The sequence below is a fragment of the Enoplosus armatus genome, chromosome 16 (genome assembly GCF_043641665.1).
Source record: "Enoplosus armatus isolate fEnoArm2 chromosome 16, fEnoArm2.hap1, whole genome shotgun sequence".
NCBI lineage: Eukaryota > Metazoa > Chordata > Actinopteri > Centrarchiformes > Enoplosidae > Enoplosus > Enoplosus armatus.
In genome coordinates, this window is record NC_092195.1 from 11,995,450 (window position 1) to 12,022,143 (window position 26,694).

General features: G+C 44.3%; 1 protein-coding gene across 1 annotated transcript in view; it reads right to left on the reverse strand.

The window, feature by feature from the left end:
• Positions 1-26,694, reverse strand: part of jarid2b (jumonji and AT-rich interaction domain containing 2b) — a 100,432-nt gene that overhangs the window by 52,006 nt on the left and 21,732 nt on the right. The gene's annotated exons all lie outside the window — the stretch shown is intronic.

Below are 26,694 nucleotides of genomic sequence, written 5' to 3' on the forward strand. Positions count from 1 at the left end.
GGTTGCAGCAAGACACAGGGCAACATACATTAGCATAAGAATGCCACGAAGGACTGCATCTCGCCACAATGCCGTGATGGGAGAGTGTTATGGTGATGAATAGGTAGGAAGCAAATGAAAAAAGCATCATGGGACTGTGAGTTCATGTGTTGCTAATCTCTCCCAGGGAGACTGAGACAGAAGATGTTATTGTCGAAGAGGTCACCAGAAGTCACACACAACACATCCTTTTCCAAGACAAGGCCGTGCCCCCCCCCCCCCCCCCCCTTTCATTTTCAATGTGCACAACAAACACATGACAGCAGAATGTAAAGCGCATCAAAGCCACAATTTATTCAAAACACTATATTGCTCTTTTTGAGAATTTTAACAGCTTAATAGCAAAATACTCCACTGCAACAAGCATTGTTAAAAGGGTCTTTAGTGAGTGTCCAACAGCAATAACCCCCTCCCCCCCCCCCCCACACTCATTGCTCTGGCAGCTGTGTTTGATGTTGAACAACGCTAATGACTAAAGGAAATGAGATTAGGACATGAGAAACAACAAAGAGGTATTAATAAATAATGGAAACTGGAAATAGCTCTTCTCTAGTCAAGCCATGGGGCGAGTGGATTCCAGCTGTAAGGTTTGAGAAAAGAAAACACTTTCTAATGTATGCTAATTATTTGAATTAAAAACACATTTCTGATTCTGTCGGCTCATCCCAGCGAGCATGTTCCCTCTGTTTGAAAGTCACATGTAATGTAAGAGGCAGGAAAAGCAACGTGTGTGTGTGTGTGTGAGGAGGGGGGGGGGGGCGTTCTGATCACCCAGTTGACTCAGATCATTTCAGTTGGCTCGGCTAAGTGGCTGGCGGGCATCACAGTGACATCAGCGCAGGGTGTATTAAAAAACCTCCACCTCACACGAAAATAATTACTTCAAGATGTTTGATCGCTGCTGTAATAACAAGATAACAGTCACAGCATTCCATTAAGAACGAGTGCGCTCTCAAAACAGAAAAACTGGAGGAATTCAGATGACTGCGGCTGGCGTAATGCAGAAACTGAGTTTGTGTGTCAGCCTGTATTTCTGTCTGAGTGTGCGAAAGGGAGGAAGTTAATCTCATCCTAATATTATGCATGCTCCCACAGCCAGTGAATAAAAGGCTACTGAAATGACTACTGCTCATAAATGTCTTTCTTTCAGTGCCGCAACCCCAGGTCTAGTATACTCTATTCACACTCGTTCAAACACACAACACACCAGAGATGTTATGATGCATAAAATGTGCCTTCTGATCAGTGCAGACAACTCACTGCTAATTATAGCAGCATCACAACAGGGTGTGTGCAGATGAGTTCAGGACAAAGGCCTTAAACAAACATGACATTTCTGAACCGTTACAATACAAACATTTAAAATAAAGTCGCTATGTATATATGTATATTGAGTATAAACTCTACTTCATGCAACAGCTCCCTGGCTTTTCACTCACCACTACTATATAGCGTCTAATTCAACAGAAAGCCTACAATGGTAAATACAGTACTTCTTAGTGGATTACATAAAAGCCACAGGTGGTTCATGAGAGACGGGGTTGCAAGTGAAGAACTACCTGGAAGTTGGTGAATATGGATTCTTATCTCCATGTACTTCCTGTAATTAGAACAAAAATGATATGGCCTCATTCACTCACGTAACTCATTACACAGCCTCTTAATATTTTTTGACAATATTGACAAGACTGAAGAGTTTGCTTGTTTATCATAGCTTTTGTGGGTTTTTTCGTGTCTCTGCAGCAGATAAAAATAAGCTTTTGCAGAGTTCTGTTTTGATTTCCCAGGTCTGCTCAGGGGCCTTAGGGACGAGGCCTCAGCAGAGCTGAAGGGAGGGTGGGGGGCAAGATTAAAAGATGGGTGTCTGCACATGATGGAGCTGATGGGTGACAGCCACATCTCCCTGCATACAGTACGCATGCTGGCACACGCATGCACACACACACACCATTCAGTGCACCAATGGTTTGCAGCCTCTGACAGAGGTTGATAGGGTGTGTTTTGTGTGTAGCGTGCAGTCCCTCATTACACTGTCACAGGTGAGCGTGCGTGTACACACACACACACACACACACACACACACACACACACACACACACACACACACACACACACACTGGCGAGACAGGTAGTGCAAGTATTCAATTATGCCATTTTCTCCTGTAGTTAATGTCATCTAATCCATTCTGTGTGTGTGTGCATGTGTGCAAAAGCCTGCCAGGTAAGCACCAATTACCCAGACAGCTCACTGGCACTCTTTCCCCTCCTGGTGTGTCACAAGGCCAAATGTACACTGACACACACATAGCATAGACAGTATATCTCAGGCTTACAAGCACTCTCAAATATACAGCTTCTATGCTGTCCATATCTCTTCCTGACACGCACACAAACACAACACACAGCTGTACTGAGAGGAAAAAGAAATTCCTGCCTCCAAATATATTGACCTTAAAGTTCATCTGCATTTCTTTTTCTCTCACTTTCTCTTTGGTTTCCTCACAGTTTGTTGGCAGCGTGCCACAGATATTTCCTGCGCTGTGTACACATAGCAACAAGGTCTGGAGGGGGAAAAAAGGGGGGGATAAAATGCTGACTGACTTCTCATCAGCTGGGGGAGAAAAAAACATGTTAAAGCTCTGCTCTATTACAGCTGCTGTACCCTGAAACCTCACTAATAATTCTTCATAGCTTCAGATCATCGGCTAAATGTGTTTTCCACAACCTTTGCTCAATCGCAGGTTAACTATTTGTCTGACCTGAGAGGTAGTTTGCCATCTGTTTCAGGCCAAGGTTGTGTTGGATTTCCAGCTCCTGCCTGTGTCTGTGTGTTTTCCAGTTGTAAAATAAAGATGTGATGGACAGAAATAGCATGCAAAATCCCTCTGAAGGCATTCACACTGCCTGCCAGAGGGTGAGCGTAGCATGACAGAGAAAGGGAAACTCAAATAAGCAATAAAACCAAATTATGTTGCATCTCAGTTTCTCAGTCAGACTTTGCAGTGTGTGTGTGTGTGTGTGTGTGTGTGTGTGTGTGTGTGTGTGTGTTTTCTGAGGTATTGCCAGAGCTCTTTAGAGGCAGCTCTTACACAGAGCAATGCCAGCCGAGCGCTACCTGGCACTGACACACACATCTACACCCAGACCAGCTCCCATCAGGCTAGTGGAATTCCACTAATGAGCGCAGGGACCTTTTCTGTGCATGTGCGTGTGCGTGGGGGGGGGGGGCGAGTGGCGCATCAGGAACGTTGTGTGCCTACTGTCACCGGCAACCCCACCCCCATCTCCTTTGGAATACACAGGTAATCCGACCTGCAAAAAACACATTAATACACAGACAGACACCTTTTAAGCATCCATAGGGATACTGTGAAAAGTATGCCTCTTCCCTCTCTGTCTTTATCTTTGTCACACACACACACACGTGCCTTTCCCGCTGGGCTTCTTTAAACATTTTACCCCAATAAACTTCTCCAAAAGATTGAAACCAAGGGGAGAAAATATCACTGAACACACACCTGAGAAGCAGTTTCTAACATTTTAACTATTTTTCTGACATTATTCTGGAGCATAACCAGAACCATAATCCAAAATATAATGTAATATCCAGCTGGAGTTTGTGTTTATTACTTTCTTTTAAAAAAAATTGGAAGATTATATTGAAGATATATATATTTAAATTCACTAGAGCGAGAAAAGATCCAGTGAATAAATACCAAAAAACCATCTCCACTACACAGAGTTCAACAGAACAATCACAACCATCACAAGTGAATAAACTGAATTTTGAAAACTGTTCCAGGAATTGAGAAAACGTTAAAAAGCTTGCAGCGGCGTGCCAACGATAAGAAGTCTGAGAGGGATTAATCTATCGCTGCATCTGTATCGGTTCATCTAACTGGATGAAAAGTGGAGCCGGTTCCACTTCATAACCCCAGCTTTACTCAACAATCCTCTCTCCGCAGCAGGCAAATCCAATAACTCTGATAGTTGATGAGGAAACAAGTGGATTGCATTGGCTGCGTGTAATAGTGGATGCTGAAAGAAAGACCCTGGATGTAGCATTAGATACAAGGGAAGGAGGGAAGAAAGAGTGTGCTGGATATACATTTTAATGTGTGAAATTGCTTATTACACCATTCTCTGAAAAACACACTCTGTGCCTTTAAGAGGCATCACAGAGCCTCTGTGTTGTGCTCTGGGTCTCTATGTGCGAGTGTGAGAGAAAGCCAAGCCACGCTAACGTCAGCTCTGCAGCTTTGACGTGCCAGTGCTTACTGTACAGGAGAGACGGAAAGGTGATCAAATCCGTTTGCTAATATTTGGTTACAATCAGTCAAAATCAACATGACAACTGTATAAACAAACGCACATCGCCTTTTGTAAGTTAAACAAAACCTTCAAGCTCAAGCGTGTGTATACATCAACACACTCGGGAATCTGCGTATACGTACATTTCTGTGTGTGTGCGTTCTCAGTAGCTGTTCTAAAAATAGCGCTGTGCTGCTGCCGACTGTGTGGATGTCATGGCAGAGGAATGTGGGCCACGCGCCAGCTGCGATCTGCTCTACAAAACCGGCCCAAAAGCTGTTATTCTAACACACATTTCCCTTTAAAGGAGGGACGGAGAGATGGATGGGTGGATGGAGGAGAAATGTTATTTTAACAAAGCTTGGGTTATTGTATCCAGTAGTCGGGACAGTCTACTACTACCCTCTTTCTTCCTTTCTCCTCCTCCTTCCGCATCTTGATCTTTCTCACTCTTTCACCAACACATGGGCCCCAGATGACTGGCTGCGAGGATATGACTGCTCAGGGTTCACAAGTGGTGCAGATGACAGCGATAACAATTATCTAATTCCCAAACACATCCCTGTAACCTTTCTTGGGGTCATGACCAACCATTTGTGGATCAGAAACATGTACGGCATGTTGATTATGAGCCTGTGGAGAAACAAAGACAACTGCAAAGCATTAAAGAAAGCCTAGGCAATGCAGCAAGAGGTCCAAATTATGCCACCACAATAATGGAAGGCTCTTCAAAGCAATCTTGTGGGTGAAAGATGCAAATGCATACAAGAGCATCTAAGCAGCATGTGTGAGAAAAAGTGACTCGTTAGAAAACTCTGACTGGAAATTTGGAAATTGTGACAGTCCACATATTTTTGAGCCTACTGCCCACTCTTGATGTAAATGGTGGCTACTGTTTCCCAAAGAGCACCCCCAACACCTACTAACAAAATGTGATAAATGCTTTTTAGCAATTCTAAGATCAGCATGGTTTGCAAACAACCGAGCCAGGCTGACTTCCTCAACTACAAAGCACGTGTTTGCTAAAAAAAAAAAAACTCACATTCCAATCCTAACTACATCCTGGTCCCCGTGTCCCTTATGGCTTCCAAGTGGACCGGATGCTTAGCTCAGCTTGGAGCTCAGAGAATAGACAAATGGAACAAGGTTGTGGGGTTGCCGGGGACGAGAGGCCCTATATAATCGCCTCATTACACCACAAGCTCACTGCATTGGAATGTATGTGTGAGAGTGTGTGAGTGCAGCCATAGGGCCTTCCCTTTAAACTAGCCATGCTGGGATAGCCCCAACATTTAGAGTGGAGGGATCCTGAACATTTTCATCTGCAGGACAGGAGGGGAAATGAGAAAAATGCTACAAGGGCTGAAAATGGTAAATGATCTCACATATATAGTGCTTCACGGTTCCCAAAGTCTCATTCACCCATTCACTCCCACATTCACACACCAATGGCGACCGAGCTGCCATGCAAGGTGCTGTCCTCCATGAGGGTTCAGTGTCTTGCTCAAGGACACTTACACATTATGGCCGGAGCCGGGGTTCGACCCCCAACCCGCTCTACCTCCCATGCGACAGTGCTAACCACTGCGCCACCATGCCAGCCGTGTAAACCGCACTTCTCCAGTAAGCAGAAACACACATCGACCACATCTTCCTCGAGCAACAACACTGTAACAGAATATAAAAAAAATATATATCAACTGGAACCAGACAGATGTTTTTTGGATACTCAGTCTCAAAGAGCCATTTTTAAAAATAGTCCACATGCAAGAAATTGGGTGCGTGACCACACTCCCTCTGCACCTTTTCTGGCTGTACCTACATATGCCGCAGATGAAAGGTTTCTCCCTCAGAACAATGCCTTCTGTGTGCAGCCTGGCCCTGACGGTCTCTCCTGCTGAGCTCAGTGTCACACACACATGCACACACACAAACCTCCCGCGTCTCCACTGTCAATCATATCAGCTGTCGGCATTTGCACACACACATACACACACACACACACAGTCTGAATCTGTCTGAGCGTACATAAGTGACAGACTGCCAGCGCCATTCAGCCCTGTCGAGCATAAAACGCTATCAGGCTGGTAAAAAGTAGAGCAGAGAGAGGGAGAGAGCTTTTAAATACAGACTGTAACCAAGTTTATTTTGACTGAAAGAAATAAATGTCAGTGCTTTGAAGATCCTGTGAGTGTGTGTCTGTGAGTAGAAGAGGCCCAACTGGCTGCATAATAAGGGGTTTAAATTGACTGGGTTGTCCACCCACACTAGCTATGTGACCAACTGACCCCTCTTCTGACCCAACACACACACAGAGACAGAGACAGAGACAGAGAGAGAGACAGAGACAGAGACACAGAGAGAGAGAGAGAGAGAGAGAGAGAGCACCTGAGGCAAACCTTTACAAACACTGATCAATTCTCCACCCGTTGAAGCTGTATTTCATGTATTTGAACTTTCTACTCCCTCATGAATGCAACATACCACTTGTGGCTAAAAAGGCAATTGTTTGACTGCAAACATACCTGATCCACCCCATAACCAAAAATTGATTGAGGGCCATCTGTTCACCAGTTTTCAGCCAAATATTTTACCAACTTTGAGAGAGGTCTTTAAAACAGACAGACATTAATTTGTGGTGTTACAAATTAGACAACAAAGAATTATTAGAAAAATTGTAAAGCCCTTGCTAATCTGTACAACTGGTTTATTTATCACATTCCTGGAACACAGACTGTTACAGCAGTATTGACAGATTATCTAACAGTACGTGGAAGGAGTTTCTGAAGGTTGGGTTCTGGTCTCAGTGCACACATGGCACACAGCACCAGAGGAGCATTACCGTAAAGAGCCGGGGCTCATAGCAACTGTTTCCTGTGCATTCGGTGCCACAAAGCCAAGAAAGGATGGTGGAATTGTTGTTGTGGGAATCTTAAGTGTCTCTCATAAAGTGAAATGTTAAAGTAACTGCTGTAATATCAGCGTTGCTGCGGTGTCTCTGTCAGTTTCACAGCCTTGTTGCCATGGTTTTTAGGGCTCAGTTGAGGAAAATTCTTCATATTCTTAAGTTACATTTGGCAGGTTGAGAGTGCTGACTGTTCAGGCAGAGGACTGTGCTACATCTGGTCTTACAATAGGCTAACATGCACGTCTTGTGGTAGAAATGCGTGTTAAAATGTAGTATAAAGAAAACCCTTGTGTGTATGTGTGTGCCCTGACAGGTTGCATCACAAATGGCTCCCATTCAGAACAGCCTCATTCAACACTTACGCTCCAACTCTGTCACAATATCTTTTTCACTTTGGCTACTTGCCCCTGACCAGAGGTTTAACTCCCATGCGCTGCGAGCACATGCACACACACAAACACACACACAGGCTCACAAGCTGTGATCACGTGGACAGTGAGTTCTGATCGACGGCGCTCCCCAACATGCTGTCATTCATCATGGTAGCAGTGGCGATGGCTCCTGCGCCGCCCTGCTATTCCCTCGGGAGCCTTGAAGGACCCTGCTGCTGATCCCTCTTAACAGAGCTGTGTGTCTAACCTTCTCTCCTCCACACACCTGCTGTGCTGGTCTACACATAGAAACATGAGGTACAACTTCTAACATCAATAGCAATAGTTTATTTCTTTAGATTCATACAGCCAAAGGACTGTGCTCTTCATTGTCACCCAGGCTACATGACACCAGGCGCCGTGTGTCTCTGGAGATTATGAAAATCCTTCCACATAATAATTCCTATCGGACATTTATTTACTGAGATTGATGTCAAATTTTAATTCTACTTGTTCAAATGTATTAAGAGCTGTGCAAGAGGTCACAATATAGAAGAAATATCTGTCGCTAAGTTAATTTTTTTGCTACATGATGAATAAATACAATCTTGTCTAGCAAATTGCCTAAGGCTATGGCAGCCCTAACGGACAATTGGTGAAGAAATATTTTCTCGTTCTTTACAAGCAAGGTCACATTTCTGCTGTTGGACCTCTAAAAACACCACAAGGTCACAATTTTTCTGCAGCTGGACCTCGAAAGCACTGGGTAGAAGGAAATAAACAAAAACAAATTTTATTTTGCAAACTGAAAATACACTTTGATTCTTGTAATGGGTTTTGGGAGGATTTAATGCACTCTAGGGTCATAAAACTAAATGCTGTAGGCATGCTGAGAAGTATTTACTTGAATCAAAACTCAACTTGCTCCCTCAGTTTATTTCACAGAACAGCAGTGATATATTACCAGAAACTAGGCTATAGCTCTTCCGGCTGCCAGCCTGCCAGGTTTGGCCTTTAAATGTGGCAACACATTCTCTTATATTTGGAGGAGTGTTGTGTGTGTCTGCCCCGTCACATGACTGGAACATCTTAAAATACTACCAGACCCTAAATAGTGTAGCTAAATACTTACAGAAGTGTGGTGTGTGTGCATACATCCACAAAGCATATGCAAGTTACATTACAGTGTGTAGACATATCGTGCCACTGAGCTGAAGCCCTCCCACTCCCACAAACACAAGAAGGGGACAGGAAGGCAGAAACAGGAAACAGAGTAACCTCATTAGCCTCATGCGTTGTCTGACAGGAACAGCCTGCAGGCTAGCAGGCTTATACGAATATACAGAGAACCACGGGGCTCTGGTCAGTTATGCTCTGTCTGCTACTAGCGGAGGATGCCATTTGTATGGAAGCAAGCTGGTGTGAAGGCAACGCCTGAGGGGGACTTCTAGAAAGTCTCCCTGTTAGCCTTGGAGAGTCAGACTCATCAGAAAGACTGTAGGATTACATCTGGAATCCAGTTAGGTGAGGCTGTAAACAATCAGACAGGAAGAAGCACACAAGCACCATCATACACGTGCACAAGGGCACACAACAACAACAACAACTCATAGCCTGAGGCTTTAAACTCATTTACCCTTGCAGAACTTTGCACAAGCTCAGACAAGCTGCTTTGCTAGAAAGACTCATTAATTCCCCTTTCCACAACCAGGACATAAAAAGATATTGAGCATGTGAAAAAGGCCGCCGCTTGCCCACACAAGTGAAGAGCTAAATGACTGCGTATTGCAAGACACAAGTTAGATTACCGCAAATGAGTGCATTTGTGAAAAAAAGAAGCCACTTCAGAAGCACCTCCTGCTCTCCGTAGAGATGCCTAAAATGTTGTCACTGAGTATTTGAATCCTGCTTGCATCTCTGTTTAGATTCAACAAACGCAGAGGAAAAGAATAACAGATGGCCTCTGCACCTCCCTATCTCATCTCTCGAGCCCTCCTCGCACTGCTTTCAACCAAAAGAAGTTCAATCTCAGCACAATCGTTTTTAGATACACTGAACGGTGGTGTCTGTTGATGTGAGTGCGATTAAGTCTTTAGAAGATCGATAAGCACCCGTGTGTGTGTGTGTGTGTGTGTGTGTGTGCTCTAGTGGTAGCCTTGGCCAGGCCTCTGAATTGAGTTTCTTACTGTTTTTGTAGCCACAAAATAACCTCTTTCTTCATACCCCTAGCTCTCTCTCTCTCTCTCTCTCTCTCTCTCACACACACACACACAAACTTTCATACACACACCATTTTCCCCAATCTGATACCATTGTGGATTGTGCCTGCATTGTAACAATTTCCAAAGCAGTGGTTCATGTACTAGATCACTAGCAGTGGGTATGCAACATTTACTTCAAATGTTTACAAAGTTTTGTTTAGGGACCAGGCTTAATAATAGGCTCATAATAGGAAAATAATAAAATAAAACAGTATGTGACATTTTATCCAATAATTATGAACACCCTCCAACTTGACAAAAATTGTCGAATAAAATTAAAGAACCAAAAGGCAAAACAACACAGATTGTGCTATTTGTTCCCTATTTTGTATTTGTCATGTTGGGTGTTGGCCTAACCTCAGTGCTACATCCTTATCCGCTCAGTCTATCACACAGGACCACAGACAGTATGTGTTGATGAAATACTGGGTGTGTGTACATTGGTTCCTCTGCAACCCACTGAGTAATGTTTACCTTGAAACCCCCTGTCAGCATCCCTATGCAAAGACATTAACCTGTATTTTCGCAGAAGCATGTATCAGCCTTTACCCATGACAACAATTTCATGTTAGAAAAACAAAGACAGCCTTGATGAGACAGAGAGACACATTCTCAGGAAAGGTATAAGAAGCAACTGACCAAGCAAAAGACCAACAGCACCCCTGATGAGAAAGAAAATGGAAGGCCAGCCTTTCTGTAGCCCATAATGCACCACTCCATTACTGCGTCCTATGCCACCTCTTTGTCTCACACATGCATGCAGCCAATGCACTGTCCAGTGTTGTTCATTGAGATGGATGACCACCCTCGAATGGCCTGGATCCATGCATTCACACTGCTCAACATATGCATGCATGCATGCGCACACACACACACAGGCATTTTATATTTAAATTTCACTTTGAATTGAGGCAGAAAAAAGCAGTGTAAACAGGAAAAAACAGTGTCAAGAGAAGGAGAAGAGAAGCGCACAGTGGCTCCTGTGTGGCCACTCTGGGCCTGGTGCCGGTTGGCATCGGTCGGCATCACCCCCTCTGCAGCTGGTGGCAATATTAACCCGCCTGTTGGCAGACGGCGGGCGGGGGCACGCGGGCAACAACTAGCCAGGCCGGAGGTAGGGCAGCGCTCTGTGTGCGCGTGTGTGTAGGTGTGTGTGTCCTGAGATGCCCTCTGTTGGCCCAGATGTGTGTGCACACTTGTCAGTAAGTCTTGAGGGTAAGTCTGACTTTGTGTGTGTGTGCAACTGTGTGCACATGCCCTGGGAGGGGGTGTGGGTGTGTGCGTGTGCGTGTGTGTGTGTGTATGTATGTATGTAGGTATGAGTCGACATGCAGCTGCTTGCAGTGGTAGATGGCGTGAGGATCCAGACCATAAACAAACCAAACTGAGCCGAGATGAGAACATGACAAAACATTGGCTAGCACTCCTAAATCCCATTTGAAAACAGTGCAAAATCCAGGCCTGTGGATAACCTTGGACTGGAACAGATCAACTCCTAAGAGTTCAGCCTCTCGGCTCTACCTCCACTACAGAATATTACACGTTTTTTTCATAACTGAATAGACAGCGTTGCTTGGCTGAAGGCTGTGTATGGCTCTGTATCTGACAGGGCTGTGCAAATGCCTCTTTTTCAATGCAGATACAACTTCACAGCGGTATGCTGTCATTAACAAGATTCCTCCCGGGTAACTCAGCAGAAGTACACTTGTCTCTTTGATAGCTCTAACATTTGTAAAATAGGTAGAAAGTGAAATTAAAGTTTTGTATGTTAACATGACTCCTCTCTGTTCGATACTGATAACATCTTTTAGCCTGACATCCCACACCAATGATACAATTAAACTAATGCTACAAAAAAGAAAAAAATTGCTATGTTGGAACTGCTTTGCAAAGTAAAGAGACCCATTTTCCACTAGTGTGACTGGGGCAGATGACAGCAACAACAGAGTAGCTTGTACAGACCATGTAAGGTCAAGTCTCTCTCTGGCTGATAATCTCACTAACAAGCGCGTCACAACACAACTCTCTTTCTACAATGTACACACACATATACACATAGATACACAAGACCGTCTCTAAAGGACTTAAAAGCTCACACTATACAAGTGCTTGTCTGGTTCATTACTGGCAGACTGTGTACTGTTGTGTACACATACACACATAGTCGGGGGCCAAGAGGTGCATATCCATCCCTTCTCCCAGCAGCTGTTTCTGACGAGCAAGTCAATACTATCTGTGTGCCTTTGTGCACGTCTCAATGTGCGTGCACATGTACAATCGTGGGTTGCTAATTACATGCCTTCAAATGTAGCTTACATGCGAATCAAAGAAACCGCCTGGAAACGGTACCTACTCCTACACGTCATCCTTTTCGACTGCAACAAACAGGAACATATCTAAAATGTATCTCATCCACCAAGAAAGCTGCAACCAGGAAACTACTACAAAGTAAGCTCATTTGGAATATATGCCAACTATTTGTTGAAAAGAATGGGGACACAGCAGTTGAAATATTTTTGATAACATGCTATTAACAATACTCTGTGTGCAATTTTTCATGTAGCTCACCAGTCAAATAAGAACATTCCAACAAAGCAATAATTAGGTAACATAACTATTATTTCATAGACAACACCATTATTTTGCAGTCTCCCATTGCTTAACAGGGAGAAAAATGAATCAAACTGTTGTGAACAAGCCACAAATATCACTTGGGTGACAAGTTAATTACCCAATTTAACAAAGCAAATAATTACCCTCTGGCTCTGGGACTAGTGAACTATTTTCCTTATGGAAATGAGACTTCATGCGCACACAGAGGCTTGCGTCGCATGGTGGGGAGCTGACGTCAGCAGAGTTCTTCAGGAAAGAGCTATGAGGATGCTCTGGGGTGGGGTCAATAGTTAAGGCCTGTTATTATTTTGTTGCCTCTGCTGGTCATTGAGGTAATTCAATATCAAAGAGAGGAGAGGGCGGGAGTGTGTGAGCGTCGTAAAGCTCCTTTGTTTCATCTGGCTCACACTTTGAGGAATGTGAGGTGCATGCAGTGTTTCTCACCCTGTCTTAAATCTCCCAGTATGCACATGCCATTTATCTTGAATGGGCACATACATTCAAGTACATGCACACACAACTTAAGAGTGGTATTGGTTGCTCTCTGACCCTTTAGAGCAAACATTCATCTTTAAAAACCGTAAATATCAGGAATCTTTTGTTTTTGGAAAGAGGTTATTCACCGAAGTTTGATCTCAGTGGGGCACAAACACACACACACACACACACACACACACACACACACACACACACACACACACACACACACACACACACACACACACACACACACACACACACACACACACACACACACACCAGAAAAGTCCACCATTATAATCCCAAACCTACATGTGTTGGCATTAATCGAGAACAACAGGGGTCGCAGTAAACATATGTCAGACATGACGCACTTCTGCAGAGCTGAGGGGGTTTTCTGCTGGATGTACACGCGGTTACAACACTTCACCATGTAACCATGTATACACAGACACATGACCAAGTGTCTTGTCCAACAAAATGGTTGCTTTGAGGCCTCAGCAATCCCTGTTACCAGTGAGGTTTTCTCAGAAATTGGCAACAAAGACCAACTTATGCCTTCTCAGTTATACGCCTTATGGAAAAGGAAGCTGTGACTGGCGTACAAAATCTCAAATGAGTGGCAATATTCGGCGAGTGGGCAAAAGTGGACAGGAGCCAAAAAAAAAAATCAATATTGCCTAAATTACCAATCACAGCCAATAAACTGAAATGAAACTGCAAACTACAATGAATCTCTAATATGAACAGTGAGAGGTAGCAATACGTTAGCAGGCACACAGTCTATCTACATACACACGCAGATACACACAAACACCTAAAATGTTTTTATTTACTGCACCATTTAAAAGGCTAAGCTAGTCCACAAGCAAAGTGCTAGACAAGCACTCTGTAATAAATCTATAACCGTTCACGGGGGAATGGAAAAAGCAACCTTTACAGCGCAACCTCTTATTCACACACCCTCTTGCCGTTTCACTCTCTTTATTGCAGTCCAGATGAATTCTGTTTATTTACCCCGACACCGTGGCCCAATTTAGCCCGAATGAGGGAAATTAAATCAGGCCTTGTGAAATCGCTACACTTCCCAGCCCTCGTTTCGTCCATTAAATTGTCATTGTTGGCCAGCCATTTACGAGACGCAGCAAAACAAATGTATTGCTCAAGGAGCACAGCAGAAAGCCAGAGGACAAGGCGGAAATTGCGGCACACTAGGTGGGTGGGGAGGTGGGGGTACACGGGCTAAATGAGAAATCATTTGCTGAAACATTCAATGAGATGGTACAGAGTTTTAGCCGTAAAATGGGGTCACAGAGGTCTTTAGAGGGTATGCGAGGAAAGCACTATAGCTTTAAAGTGGACTGAGAGGGGAGGGGAGGAAATGGAAAACACAAGATTAATTATGTATCATACTATAAAATGGTCCGTGTGTATATATGGGAAAATACAGATAGACACATTCACATTACATTCGAAATAACCACCTAATTTCCTATCAAAGGCCACATACGGTTAAAGCGCTAAGTCGACTTGATGTCCTGGGCCTCTCCACTCAGAAGTCCAGCTAAAGGTCAAGGGTCAGGGGAAAGCAGGTGGCCAGAAGGGGTCAAAGTTGACCTCCCGGAGGGACGCATCAGTGGGCGGGCCTAAGGCACTCTGCTCAAAGGATCCGTCAATCACACTCACTTATTTATCATGCGTCGATCTCTGTTGGCCCCAGGGATCCAGCATGCTATTTCTCTCCAGCCTCTTTACCCCCAACCAGAGCCAGATAAGGGCCTCTTTACATGACAAAGTGCTGTGGAAGACCCGGGCAGAGAAAAGAAAGAGGTTCCTTTCAGTTGCCAGTGGGGAGCAAATCCTCTCCCCACAAGAGGTTATGGTCACATGGTTCTAATTTAAAACTCAAAGGTGAAATGGGAACTTTGGATTCCCTGGCCCAACATCATATCAAGTATCTTGCAAGAGCTTCATCTCAAATTAAAATTAAGCTGCCATGGCTATGATGTACTAGATCACTGCTTCAAATCTTTAAAGCTTTGAAAATAACGTCCTAAAAGCTACTCTTTTATTTCATTAGTTTCCAGCCAGTCACGACATAATAAGCATTCTTTTAAAGTCAGACTTTGTCATTGTAACAGCAAACATTCTGCACACTAGAAACCAATTAGACCGGGTTGCTCTGAACGCTAAAACTCTGAGCTACTCTGCAGCATGTGTTATAACTTTAGCTCGCAGTTGTAAGCTCACTCACCTCACTCTGAACCTCACCCTCACTAATGATGTGTTCGAAGTTATTGCTGCTAAAAAAGAGACAAGAAGACAGAAGCAAACCTTCTCCCTTTTTGTCTTCAAATGAACTTGGATTCATAGAGATGTTTTGGCAAGTGAAAGCGAACGAGAGAAAGAAGATGTGAAAAAGGGGAAGCCTGGTTTCCATGGTTTACAAAAACTGGCAGACAAACAAGGCGTCTGTTATGAGTAAAATCTGAAATATATATATATATATATATTAGTACAGGGAAGATGGTGGATTTGGGGTTTGATTTTGTTTTGAGTCTGGGCTGGAGAAAATCCCGATCAAGCCATCTGCCCGTGTGAAAAAAAATCAGAGGAGTCAGACAGTTTCTGCCAGCAAAGAAGAAAAGGGGAAAAGAAGGGGTGTCACAGGGGAGTTGGTAGGAGGAAGAGAGGGAGGGAGGACAGGTAGGCATTGTGTCTCGAGTTCCCCTTCCTATTCATTCACCCTGGTTCCTTTTTGGCCTCTTGGGGGGATGGTAACTAAAGAGGGTGTTAGAAATGTCTTGCTGCTCAGAGGCTGTCATCTGTGGACAGAAGGAAGTTTTGTAATGCGGTGCTCTGTAAAGGATGAAGGAATTCAATCAGCTGGCATCTGTAGAGGACAACAGAGCCCACTGAATATCAATAGCTGTAGGATTTTAAAAGAGACGTGTCACACATTTGCAGCTGAATGAATGTTGCCACAAGCTTCGAATGCTGCAAAGACAATGGCGTTACAGTGAAACTTTGATTAGCCTGTAGCTTGTTATGTGAATGAGAAACTAAAGGTATGAAATTAAGTAAGTCGATCTCTGAGTCACCGTAATAAAGCTGAATAGATAGAAGACTGAAAATAAAAAGGGCAATGAATTCCTCTACACATGCAGCATTCACACACTCAGCTGGTCGCTCTGACACAAATTTACGCCACAAGAAAAATAACTGTTTACAATCCTACGGAGTTATTAAAATGGTGATTTCTGAGTTACCGCTGCACTATGGGGGGCATTTAATTTGAGACCGGGTGAAGGTATGATGACAGGTCGTCCCATAGGCCCGCTGGTATTTCTCCTTGGGGAAGTTGATTTTAAAACAACCCCCTCCCCTTGCGCTCAACCATATTTCACACAGACTTCTCAAATGCGCGCAAATCTTCATCCATCACTGACAGCCAGGCAAAATAAACAATCATACAGTAGATCAATCACTGTCTGTTTAATGCCGCGCAGCGCAGAGGCTGCGAGGTGGGGAGGTTTAACATGGTGGCGCGATAGCATGTGTGCTCACATACATTCACAAGTGTGTTTGCGTGCAATATGCATATTGGTTTTTGAGTGTGTGCAAGAGGAGGCTAAACAACACAAAGCAGACATCTTTTCTCTCTGTGGATATAGAATCTCACCCAACAACCAGCGAAAACCACACACGAGGCTACACGAGTCAAAACTTTCCTTTTCACATCTGGTGATATTACACATTCATCTCACCTTCATCCCAACAGATTGTGTTTAGACTTCAGTCCACCACCTCTGAAAGCAGCAAACGAAAGACAACATTCAAATCTAGATTCTGCAGGATAAATAAATCTTTGACGTGCATTGATAGCCAGAGGTGAAGCATTAAATACTACTGTAAATATGGCCACAGAGAAGTGCATCCTGTGCTGATATCAGTGCTGCCAAGGACTGATCCTGTCTTTAATCTAAACCTTAGATCTGGGCACTCTATCACTGTGTCTGCTTCAGAACCAAAGTCTACTGGCCGTCATCACCTGGCCTTCCCTCCTCTCATCTAACACTTCATAAAGACCATTCATCCCACCATCCTTTCATCCGTCTATACCAGGGGCCTCGTTAATCCTCCTCTCCATCCTGACCCTGTACCACTCTACTGGACTGGGACAAACTTCAAAGAGGGAGAGAGAGAGAGATTGTGTGTGTGAGAGAGAGGGAGAGAGACAGATTGGGTGGGTGGGCAGCTGTGTTGTGCTTGGCCTACACCACAAAGCCTTTAGAGGACAAGGGCCCACACACACACACACACACACACACACACACACGTTGCTACTCAACATCCTCTCCGGTCCTGCAGTAGTTAATCTCTAATGAAAGTGAGAAACTAGGCATAGTAAAACCTGACCAATTTACCAAAAGCCAGCATAGTGCAGGGCAAAATAGTGCACAACTAATGCCTATTTTACGTGTATTCAGTCTCAGGTTACTTAAATTGAATCATAATGCACAACATATAATATATACACACATATAAAGCATAATGTTACAGTAGATCACTACCAGTCAGAGCTGTTAAGTGACAGGGACACATCATTTTCCCACAGGAAGATGCACTATTTAAACCAGCCAGAATGGAATTACAACATACCGCCCTGGTGAACTCTGATGAACAGCCATTAACTGGACTGGTACACAGCGTGCTAAGCTTATGCCTGGCCCCATATGGGCTCCCAGTGAGCCTAGGAAGGGGCACTAACCGAGAGAGGGCTTTGACAGACAAGCTCCTGCTAAAAGTGACAGTCTGTGTTGGAAATAGACTCACACACACACACATGCATCAAATAACCCCCACACACACACACACGACTGATGACAGCTAAGGGAGTCTGACATGCCTGCCATTGCCACTGGTGGATGTATGTTTATTTTATTAACCTGCCACAGACTTGGCGGGAGGGGGGGACTTAAGTGGGGAAAAGAAGGAGACAAAGCTAAATGTTTGTGTGCACGCTGACCTGTAAATGTACATAGAACTTAAAATACATCTATTTATCTGAGACATTTCAGGTTGTTTGCGAATATGTACTTTTAAAAAGGTTTTCCTCTTCAGAGCCTACGCCACTACATCTTGTGCATATTTTTCCCAGTGGGACGGTGTTTCAGACTGACATTTTACTTTGTGTCTGACTCTGACCTATTGTGTCCACATACAAACAACAAAAACTCCATATGTTACAACTGAGACAACAAAACAATAAAACCGGTGAAAATGATCAACAAATGGAGCACAACTGGGATTTATTTTGCTAACATGTTTCCATTGTGCCTTTCACATATGACAACCGTTGTAACAGTTTTGACGCATATTCTTGAAACTCCTGAAACACTGATAAAAAGGGTTTTCTCAGACATTTTCTGACAAAGAATGTTGTTAAAATGTTAACAGACCATGACTTCTCACAAGATAACAGCTTTATGTAGAAATGAGCCATTCCTGCATCACTTGTTCGTCTTGCCAAACCTCATCTATGAGACTCACAATATCGACCATAACTGCCTCACTTATAACTGGACAGGACGGTATCTGACACTCAACCATGCATGGCACACCCTGTCTTGATACTAGCCCGGCCCTGCTCTGCTTCCTGCTCTGCTTATTATCGATGTTGGCTCCTTTCCTGGCGAGATTCTACATAGGGGTAAAGAGTGTGCTTGTGCCCCACAGCACCTTGGCTCTTAATTGATTCATGTGCTTTAATAAAAAGCTCAAACACTACCCCGCCCGGAGGAATGCACCTGTCACATGAAATCAGCAGACGAAAAGTGAGAACAACGTGGGGCTTTAAAAAGGCCCCGTGCCACGGCTATCGAGACACAGACCCACAGCAAAAGAACAGCACAAAGTGTGCGGGTAGGAGGACAGACAGTTGCAGCTGATGCGGGTCTGCACGTGAAAAGTATGTCAGTAGAAAAGAGTGCTCCTCTCGAGCTGTGGTGAAGGAAAGAAAGAGAGTGTGTGTGTCGTGTCTTTGTGTGGGTCAGCTGTTGCTCTTGGCCCGGTTTACCCGCACAGCCTGGTGACTTCACGGCACAGTGACACTCTGTCCTCATGTCCCCATTTCTCTCTTTCTCTCACAAATGCAGCTTATGATATAATGGTCCATTCACCGTAACAACAGTAGAAACGCACTCGCGTTATGAGGCTCCTTTTAGCAACATGCTGAGTCAAAAAAAAATACTTCACTTCTGGCTGACTAGCTGAGACCATTAGGAGTGCTTTTCCATCCAGCACTAGCGCCTTTCCAAGAAATAAGGTGCCATCAGTATAAGTACCTTTAATTGTGCCCAACGTACCATTTAAACCAAAGCTTGTGTTTTTACATGTCTTGAGCTGAGCTGCGTGATTTACAGAGCTCTCATAAAATGTGCCATTTAATTTAAGCTGATGTTCTGTTAGAAAATGCTCACAATCGTTTTCCTGTATTAGCTCAGTGAGGAGCCCTCGACGGTTTTATTTCTTCTCTGTCATTTATAACTGTGGATTGGGAAAAGAAGAGGAGGGAGTGAGTAAGAGGGGTGCGCAGAGGAGAAGCAGAGGAAATACAAGGGCATAATTGCACGCTACTTGCAATCAACTTGAATTCTGCTTTTGTGCTGCTTAAAAAACAGAGAGAAAAAATGTGCTAAAGACATCAGAAATATGGAATCAAATCAACATGCTGCATTCAATTATTTCACCACCACTAGCACCCTTTTTTCTTTCTTTTGTTGGAGTAATTGCCAACTTATATTAAGGCAGGATTAAAAGAAGAGGTGAAAAGGTGGAGTGGTTAAAACAAAAAGAACATGTTTATTTAAAGGAAAAGATGGCGAGAAAAAAAACACATTTTAGTGTGGTGGTTTGGGCTATTATGGTTGAGTAATAGCAAAGCCTTATTCTGCACTTGGTCTCCGACACATTATCAATATCTAAAATTACAAAGACAGGCTCTGGCAGGCTCTCATTCAGGTACAACTCACTGCCCCCTCTCACCTCCGATTATTTCTGGAAAAACTTGACATGCTTGTTTCTGCAGTTCAATCAATGTCCAGCAGGAACTTTCCATATGAAAATGTTACATTCACATTTGTACAGACATTTTAAATCGACCCCTTATTGGCACAACTGACAATTTCTACACATGGACAAGAACATCAACTGTCAGTTACACTCAAATATTAAAGAATCCAAATTCAAAAAATTGCATATTTAAAAAGGGGCTATAAGTGTCACACTTTAATCAGCTATAAAACATTACCTCTGATCATTCAAAACACATTACAACCGCTGCTTGAATGTGGCCCAATTAGCAGAGTGTTAAAAACTACAACACGAGGGGCGTTCTCTGAGCCCAGACACGGCAGCCAGAGACTTGTTTGCCAAATAACAAATGCTTGTTCAATTACTCTCACCTGCCAAAAAATGGTCGTAAATATTGCTGTAGGCAGGCAAGGCTGGCTGGGGAACAGCCTGAAGCTCTTGGGCCAAATAGGCTGCTGGCCTTCACAGAGTCTGGTTGTTTCTCCTCACCCTTTCCACCCCCGAAACATGCCCTTCCCCAACTGACTGCACTCAGCTCTGCCCCTCTCCAACATGCCCTCTGGCAGACAAGAAAAGCATATACTCCATACTACCCGCTGTAAGAATGCATCAAAATGATCAAGACGTCAATTCAGAATGCAGCAAGAAATTTCCACCTCTTGCCAAACCCCTCTCTTTTGCCCCCTGGATTCAGGAGGCGCAGGGGGACTCCAGTTGCCCACAATTTCCTGTCCAAGTGGTCCAAGTATACATACAGTCTCACGCAGACACACACACACACACACACTCAAAGTCTGCCAGCCTGGCGCCTGCTGAGAAGTAGGAGCAAAGAAGCAGAGGAAAAGGGAGAAGAGGAGACACACAGAACATCCGGGAGGCGCCGCCACATAGGGTTCCTAAGTGAGGTCATCCTTTTCCCCTGGTTGTCATTTCTAACCATATCTCAGTCCACCTTCCTGTCTATTCCCACTCAGCACATCAAGATAATAGCAGCTAAATATAAGCTAAGATGATTCCTGATGAGGCTCTGCTTTAAAAAAAAACAAAAAAGCCTACTTGTCTCTCTCAAAGCTGGAAATACTACTACTACCACCACCACCACCACCCGTGGGGGGCCTCTGCTACTTAATGAGATTTGGGAATGCTGGAGGGAATGAATGAGCTGTGAAGCCAAAGTGCCCAACCATTTTGGTTTCAATAAACTGCTTTTGCTTTTGAAAATTTTAGCCTTGGGTTCTTGATAAATGAAGTGTCGAGCAGCCGCTGGTGGTATTTCCTGTGTGGCGGAAAAAAGAAATATTCAGCAAATTCAGAAATTAACCTTCTTCGGAGCAGGCTCTTGCTTGTGGATTTTTTTAAAGGTCACATCAACCACACAGCCAAATAGTGCTAGCAGTATAAGTTTTTGAGCCGTTTTCACAATGCCCTCGTAATTTCTGTCCTTGTCCAACATAACAAACTCTTCTCATCACATGAATTGACAGCAATCGTACCTTCAGACTGATATTCATCATATTTGTTGGTAAACAAAAGGTAATAGGGACTTGTGAAGCGACAACGCACCCACGCAAACACATAACACTGAGATAAAGAGCTCAGGGCCTCTAGCAGGTAAAGTGGCCGCTATGCTTCATTAAGCATGCTGCGATTCCCTTGGCCCTGCTACGTTTACCCAATTTAGACAGGAAACGACATTGTGTTAGCGTTATCGAGCAGAGGGAGGGGGGAGTGTTGAGGAGAGAGAAAGGGAGAGACCACAGGGGGAGAGAAAAGAACAGACTAGAAGTAGGCGAGATTAGATTAAGAACGTAAGGAATGGTCTACCATGAAGAGAGGGATTGGTAAAGTGAATTAGTGAATTAGCACACAGCAGAAGTGCACAGAAAAGAACCTCAGCATGGCATTACCTCAGCTGCAGCAGCAAAGAGAGGAAGACTGGTTGGATAGAAGGAGGAAAAAGTGAAAGACAGGCACAAAGACAAAGAAAACAGCATGCGGGAAGCAGGCACACAAGCCTAATCGCATTAACACCGACTGGAGGAAGGATGGAGGGAGGATGGAGGGAGCAGAGTGCTGTAAGACAAACCCATATTGGAAATCAAGTCTCGTTCTGCGAGCTAAAAGGTCAGCGTGGTCACAGCGTGCATGTGTGTGTGTCTGTGTACTTAACAGGTTGAGGCCACTGGAGAACCCAAGGTCTGCAAAGTAGGAAAGAGGTCGATAGTGCATTACTGAGACACACAGTGAGGCTGCTGTGTGTGTGTGTGTGTGTGTGTGCGTGTGTGCGTGTGTGTGTGTGCGTGCGTGTGTACGTACAAGGTCTTGTCTGTCCATTTGTACTCCACAGCAGTAGCAGAGTCAGTGTCTCCACTGGGAGTCAACACCCGCCTACATCAGACTATGTATGCACGGGTTTGACGAGAGCAGCTGAATGAATAGGCACGCTAGACACCACTCGCAAGGTGGCTTCGGGGAGATATTTATATCTACACCAACTTCCCCAAAATACCAGCTCAAGGAACAACAACAAAAAAAAAACACCCTTTAAGATACAGGCACGCAGCCTCACAGCTTTAGTGGGCTTGTCGTTGCTCTGGAAGACATTACATCATGAGGTGTGGCCTGAGAATGATCTGGGAACGATTCTCACATTCGTGTCCGGCCCTCGTCCAAATCTCAAATTCCCATCCTTTCACTTCGGCACAAACAACAACCCACATGGATTAAGCTGCGACTTGAAGTCGTGCTGATGAAGGCGAGATGGAGAATGTTGCAATTAAACCCTCATTTGCCTGTGTGGAAGACGTACTTCATTGATTTGATTAGGATATTAAAGACAGCGAAGGGACGGGTGGAAAAAAGGAAGTGAGGGAGGAGGAGGAATGGTGAGAAGGCAGAAGAGACGGAGATGTGTGGGAGTGTAGTCACAAAGTGACTGGCAGTCCCGCTGAGGGCTAGCAGGAGGTGCGTGCACACACACACACACTTATTCATGCAAACACGCTTGCACACATGCAGAGTGGGCCAAGGCATCTGTGCTGGAGACCTGTGTGAGTCAGGCTGACGAGATGACGAGCAGACAGACAGAGAGGAAGACAGAGGAATCGGGCCTGAGCGAGAGAGAGAAGTGATCTTGATGTGCAGCCAGTAAATGTGGCTTCATCACAACAGAGCTGAGCAAGTACATAACTTGTCAGACAGATACACTCGCTGAAACATACACACAAACAGAATGTAATAGCAGAAGGTCAAAACTCAAGCAGAAACAGATTCATCTTTTTGTCTGATAAAGTATTACTTTTTGCACTTGCACACCTCAGTGCAGCACACTTGGGACCATCTACCACACCGCCAGGCACAAATGTATGCAGAAACACAGAGATGGCTGCCTCTGAAAGTCTGTGCTTTATTGGTCGGTTTATTGCATGAGATCTTTTGGCAACACTATAAACAGCTTTATATCATGTGGTACAGAGTGTGTTACAGCTGTAAATTTGGGGAGCAGCTGCATGTTTGCAATTCTATTCACAGACAGTCTCTTTTTCTTTGTCATGGTCACATTCCCTGCTACACGATCTGTTTCTCCTAATAAACTGAGAAACAATCTTTTCTCATACGAAACTATTTTCAATTACTACCTGATAGGCACCCGTTTTTGGAGGACACCCCAAATTCCCCTGTAGATCGGAGTGAGGGCGATCCAAACATTTTACATTCCAAAGCCAACAAAAAGCTTTGAAATAATCCTCCCTCGCTGCACTCAAAGCTCCCCTGCCTGCTATAAATCCATATAAGACCATCAGCGTTTCCGCATCGTAGTGTAAACTGCATTCCAGTGTTGCCCTCAGAGTGTCCGTACTTTACAAAGACGGACAAGACACTCTGCTTCTGTTCACCTCCATTTACATTTTCTCCCCAATATGGAATCATTGCCAAGATATTAGATTAGATCAAACCCTGTAGACACAAATGCTTGCCCACAGACTCTTGCACATACACACAAAACAGACAACTTCCTCAACCAAACTCTGTGACCCTTTGTTTAATCATTGGCCATGTGCGGGGGGTGGGGGTAGGGTTTACTAGGCAGGATCAAAGCAAGCTCAAAGACAGACCAAAATGGTTGGGTGAGCGATATGTAAGTACTGGGGGGGGGGGGGGGGGGGGGGGGGGGGGGGGGGGAGTGAATAAGAGTAAGGAGAGAGAGCTTGAGACAGAGAGGCCAGCTCACTAGTTTAAACTCAAGGCTGTCTGCGTATTGTCATAAAAACACTTCATATGGCGTCCCAACCACATTAAACCTCAATTTATAGGCCGGCCACTTTATTAGGTCTCCAAAATGACTCCAGCCAAATGGGCTCTTAATGAAACATAGAAGTCCGGTGAGAGAGACCTATGCAATGTATGCAGTGTCACTGGGGAGTAAGATGAGGCCGGGCTTTGATATGGCTGAGAGAAACACCAGCCGGGGGAGAGGAGAGGTGGGGAGCTATGTCAAGTAACCCTATTGAAGTCTTTCCGAGAGTGATTAATAGTTGGTGGCATCGCTGTCTTTAAGTCTGACACAGTGTTGCTGTGACTCAGACAAGCTACAAGACACAGAAGCACTCTGAACCGCAAATGAGATTTTGATATTCACCACAGACCGAGCTGTAACAATCTGTTTAATATCACCAAAAATCCTTGGCTGTGTATCGTCCTTTCAGTGCAGTTCCATCCTGTTTTGTCCGTTGTGGTGCACCCAATGATAGGCCTTTTTCTGGCCATAATTACTGTCTGTCTGAAACTGTATACTCAAGAAGATGGGTCAAACCACAATGGCAAACCACAGAGCTAATAATAATGAAAACAGAAAACACATCTTAACCAAAGCCAGAGTTTCGTGTTTATCTCCAAAGAACTTTCTGTCTGGCCACGTCACAGCAGTTGCCATTCCGTCATCAGCCTGTGTCTGGGAAATACCTCCAGGGGTTTCCTCGCGTTTGTCTCAGGAAAATGACGCCACTGCAACAACCACAACAAAGCCTGAAGTCTTCATTGCGGATAAGCGGCACCGGAGCTGCTGTTCACATGCAGGAAATGACTTAGCTGACTCAAATGTGTGTCAGTGACATGGTGCAGTGACCCACTCCAGTTATAAAAATCACACACAGAAAATGACTTATGGTGATGCAAGTCCAGGGGAAGGGAGGGAGCGAGGAGGTGAATCCAGGTCTGAGTCAGAATCCCCTGAATCACTCTTTCATGTCAGCGTCATTATTTAATGAAACCCAGAGGAGGCTTCTCATGAGGAAACATTTGTGTGCAGTGGGAAAGCAAGGTATGCTGGGATCAGCAAAAAGAGACTAGAAAAGAACAGTTTCAAGTGTGCTTGGGGAAAAAGTTGTGCTAATGGTGGCTGTGTGGGCATGTTGTCACCAAGCTTTGAGAAATAGAGTTGACAGGTTTGTGTGCAGAAAAAAAAGACGTTCCATTGGTCATGCATGCTGCTGCCAGCTTTTCAAAGCTGCCCTGGTTGCTTCAACCTTAAAACAAAGCAAAACCCATGGTAGTCACAGTATGCTAATGAATTCTGTCAGATTTTGCTGCACTGTATGAGAGCATCTAGAGATCTCAGATGCAATCGAGTATTTCCATTCCAAATATATCTTGCCCTCCCCTAACATTAAGAAAAAAAAGATTGTTGTCCCCATGATTGTTCTTTCTTATCAGAGGAGGAAACTCTTGCCTCTCAGTCTTTCCTTATATCTTCTTCCTTGTTTTAGTCAAGACTATTTTCCTCTCTTCCTCTGTCTCTCTCTCACTCACACACACGCACACACACACCCCCACCCACAGAAGTTGGACAAGTGCCAGAGCAGGGTAGAGCACGTTCAGGGCTTCATACAATGACTTCGATCGATCTTCCACTCAAATGTCACTTTGCATTGGCCTCTACTTTAGATTGTTGTTCATAGATTTCACCCGAAAAAGGAGCCAAGAGCATGTAAAGACAATCAAATGTGCGCTTGTGTGCATTTCGGCATGTGTATCCTTATCTCGGCTGAGCAGGAGGAACAAGTTCAAAATGATTTGCTACGCATTTATCCTGCCCTAAAAGCTTACCACCCATATGCCCTGTGTGTACATGCTCGCTACTTCTTTTTTTTTGCCCTCGACAAAGGGTCACTGAAAGAAATCAATCATCAGTGTGGCACTGAAGAAAAATGTTCACATTCGTCTCTGCAAAAATAATCAATCTTCATCTATCGTGTCCCTTTCATTTCACATTGACAGAGGGAGTGGGAGGAAAACCAAATCAATAGGAGAGACATGTGTTGTGGTGACAATGACGTGGCTTTAGGTGTGTGTGCGTGTTTACGCAGAGATGTCGAGATCTACACTGACATTCCTGGGATTCCTGAGGCGTTTGGTTTAACCTGAGAAACCCGACAGTGGAAAAGAAGAAAAGAAGCAGAAAAGTATTTCACAAGATGGCAAGAAAAAAAAAAAAAAAAAAAGGTTATGATGGCACATTAACAAACTTGTTCTCACACACTGGCATCGGTATTGTAACGCTGAGCTCGGTGTAATGTTGCTAGACTGTGTATGAACTCTACACGGCCTCCGAGCTGGG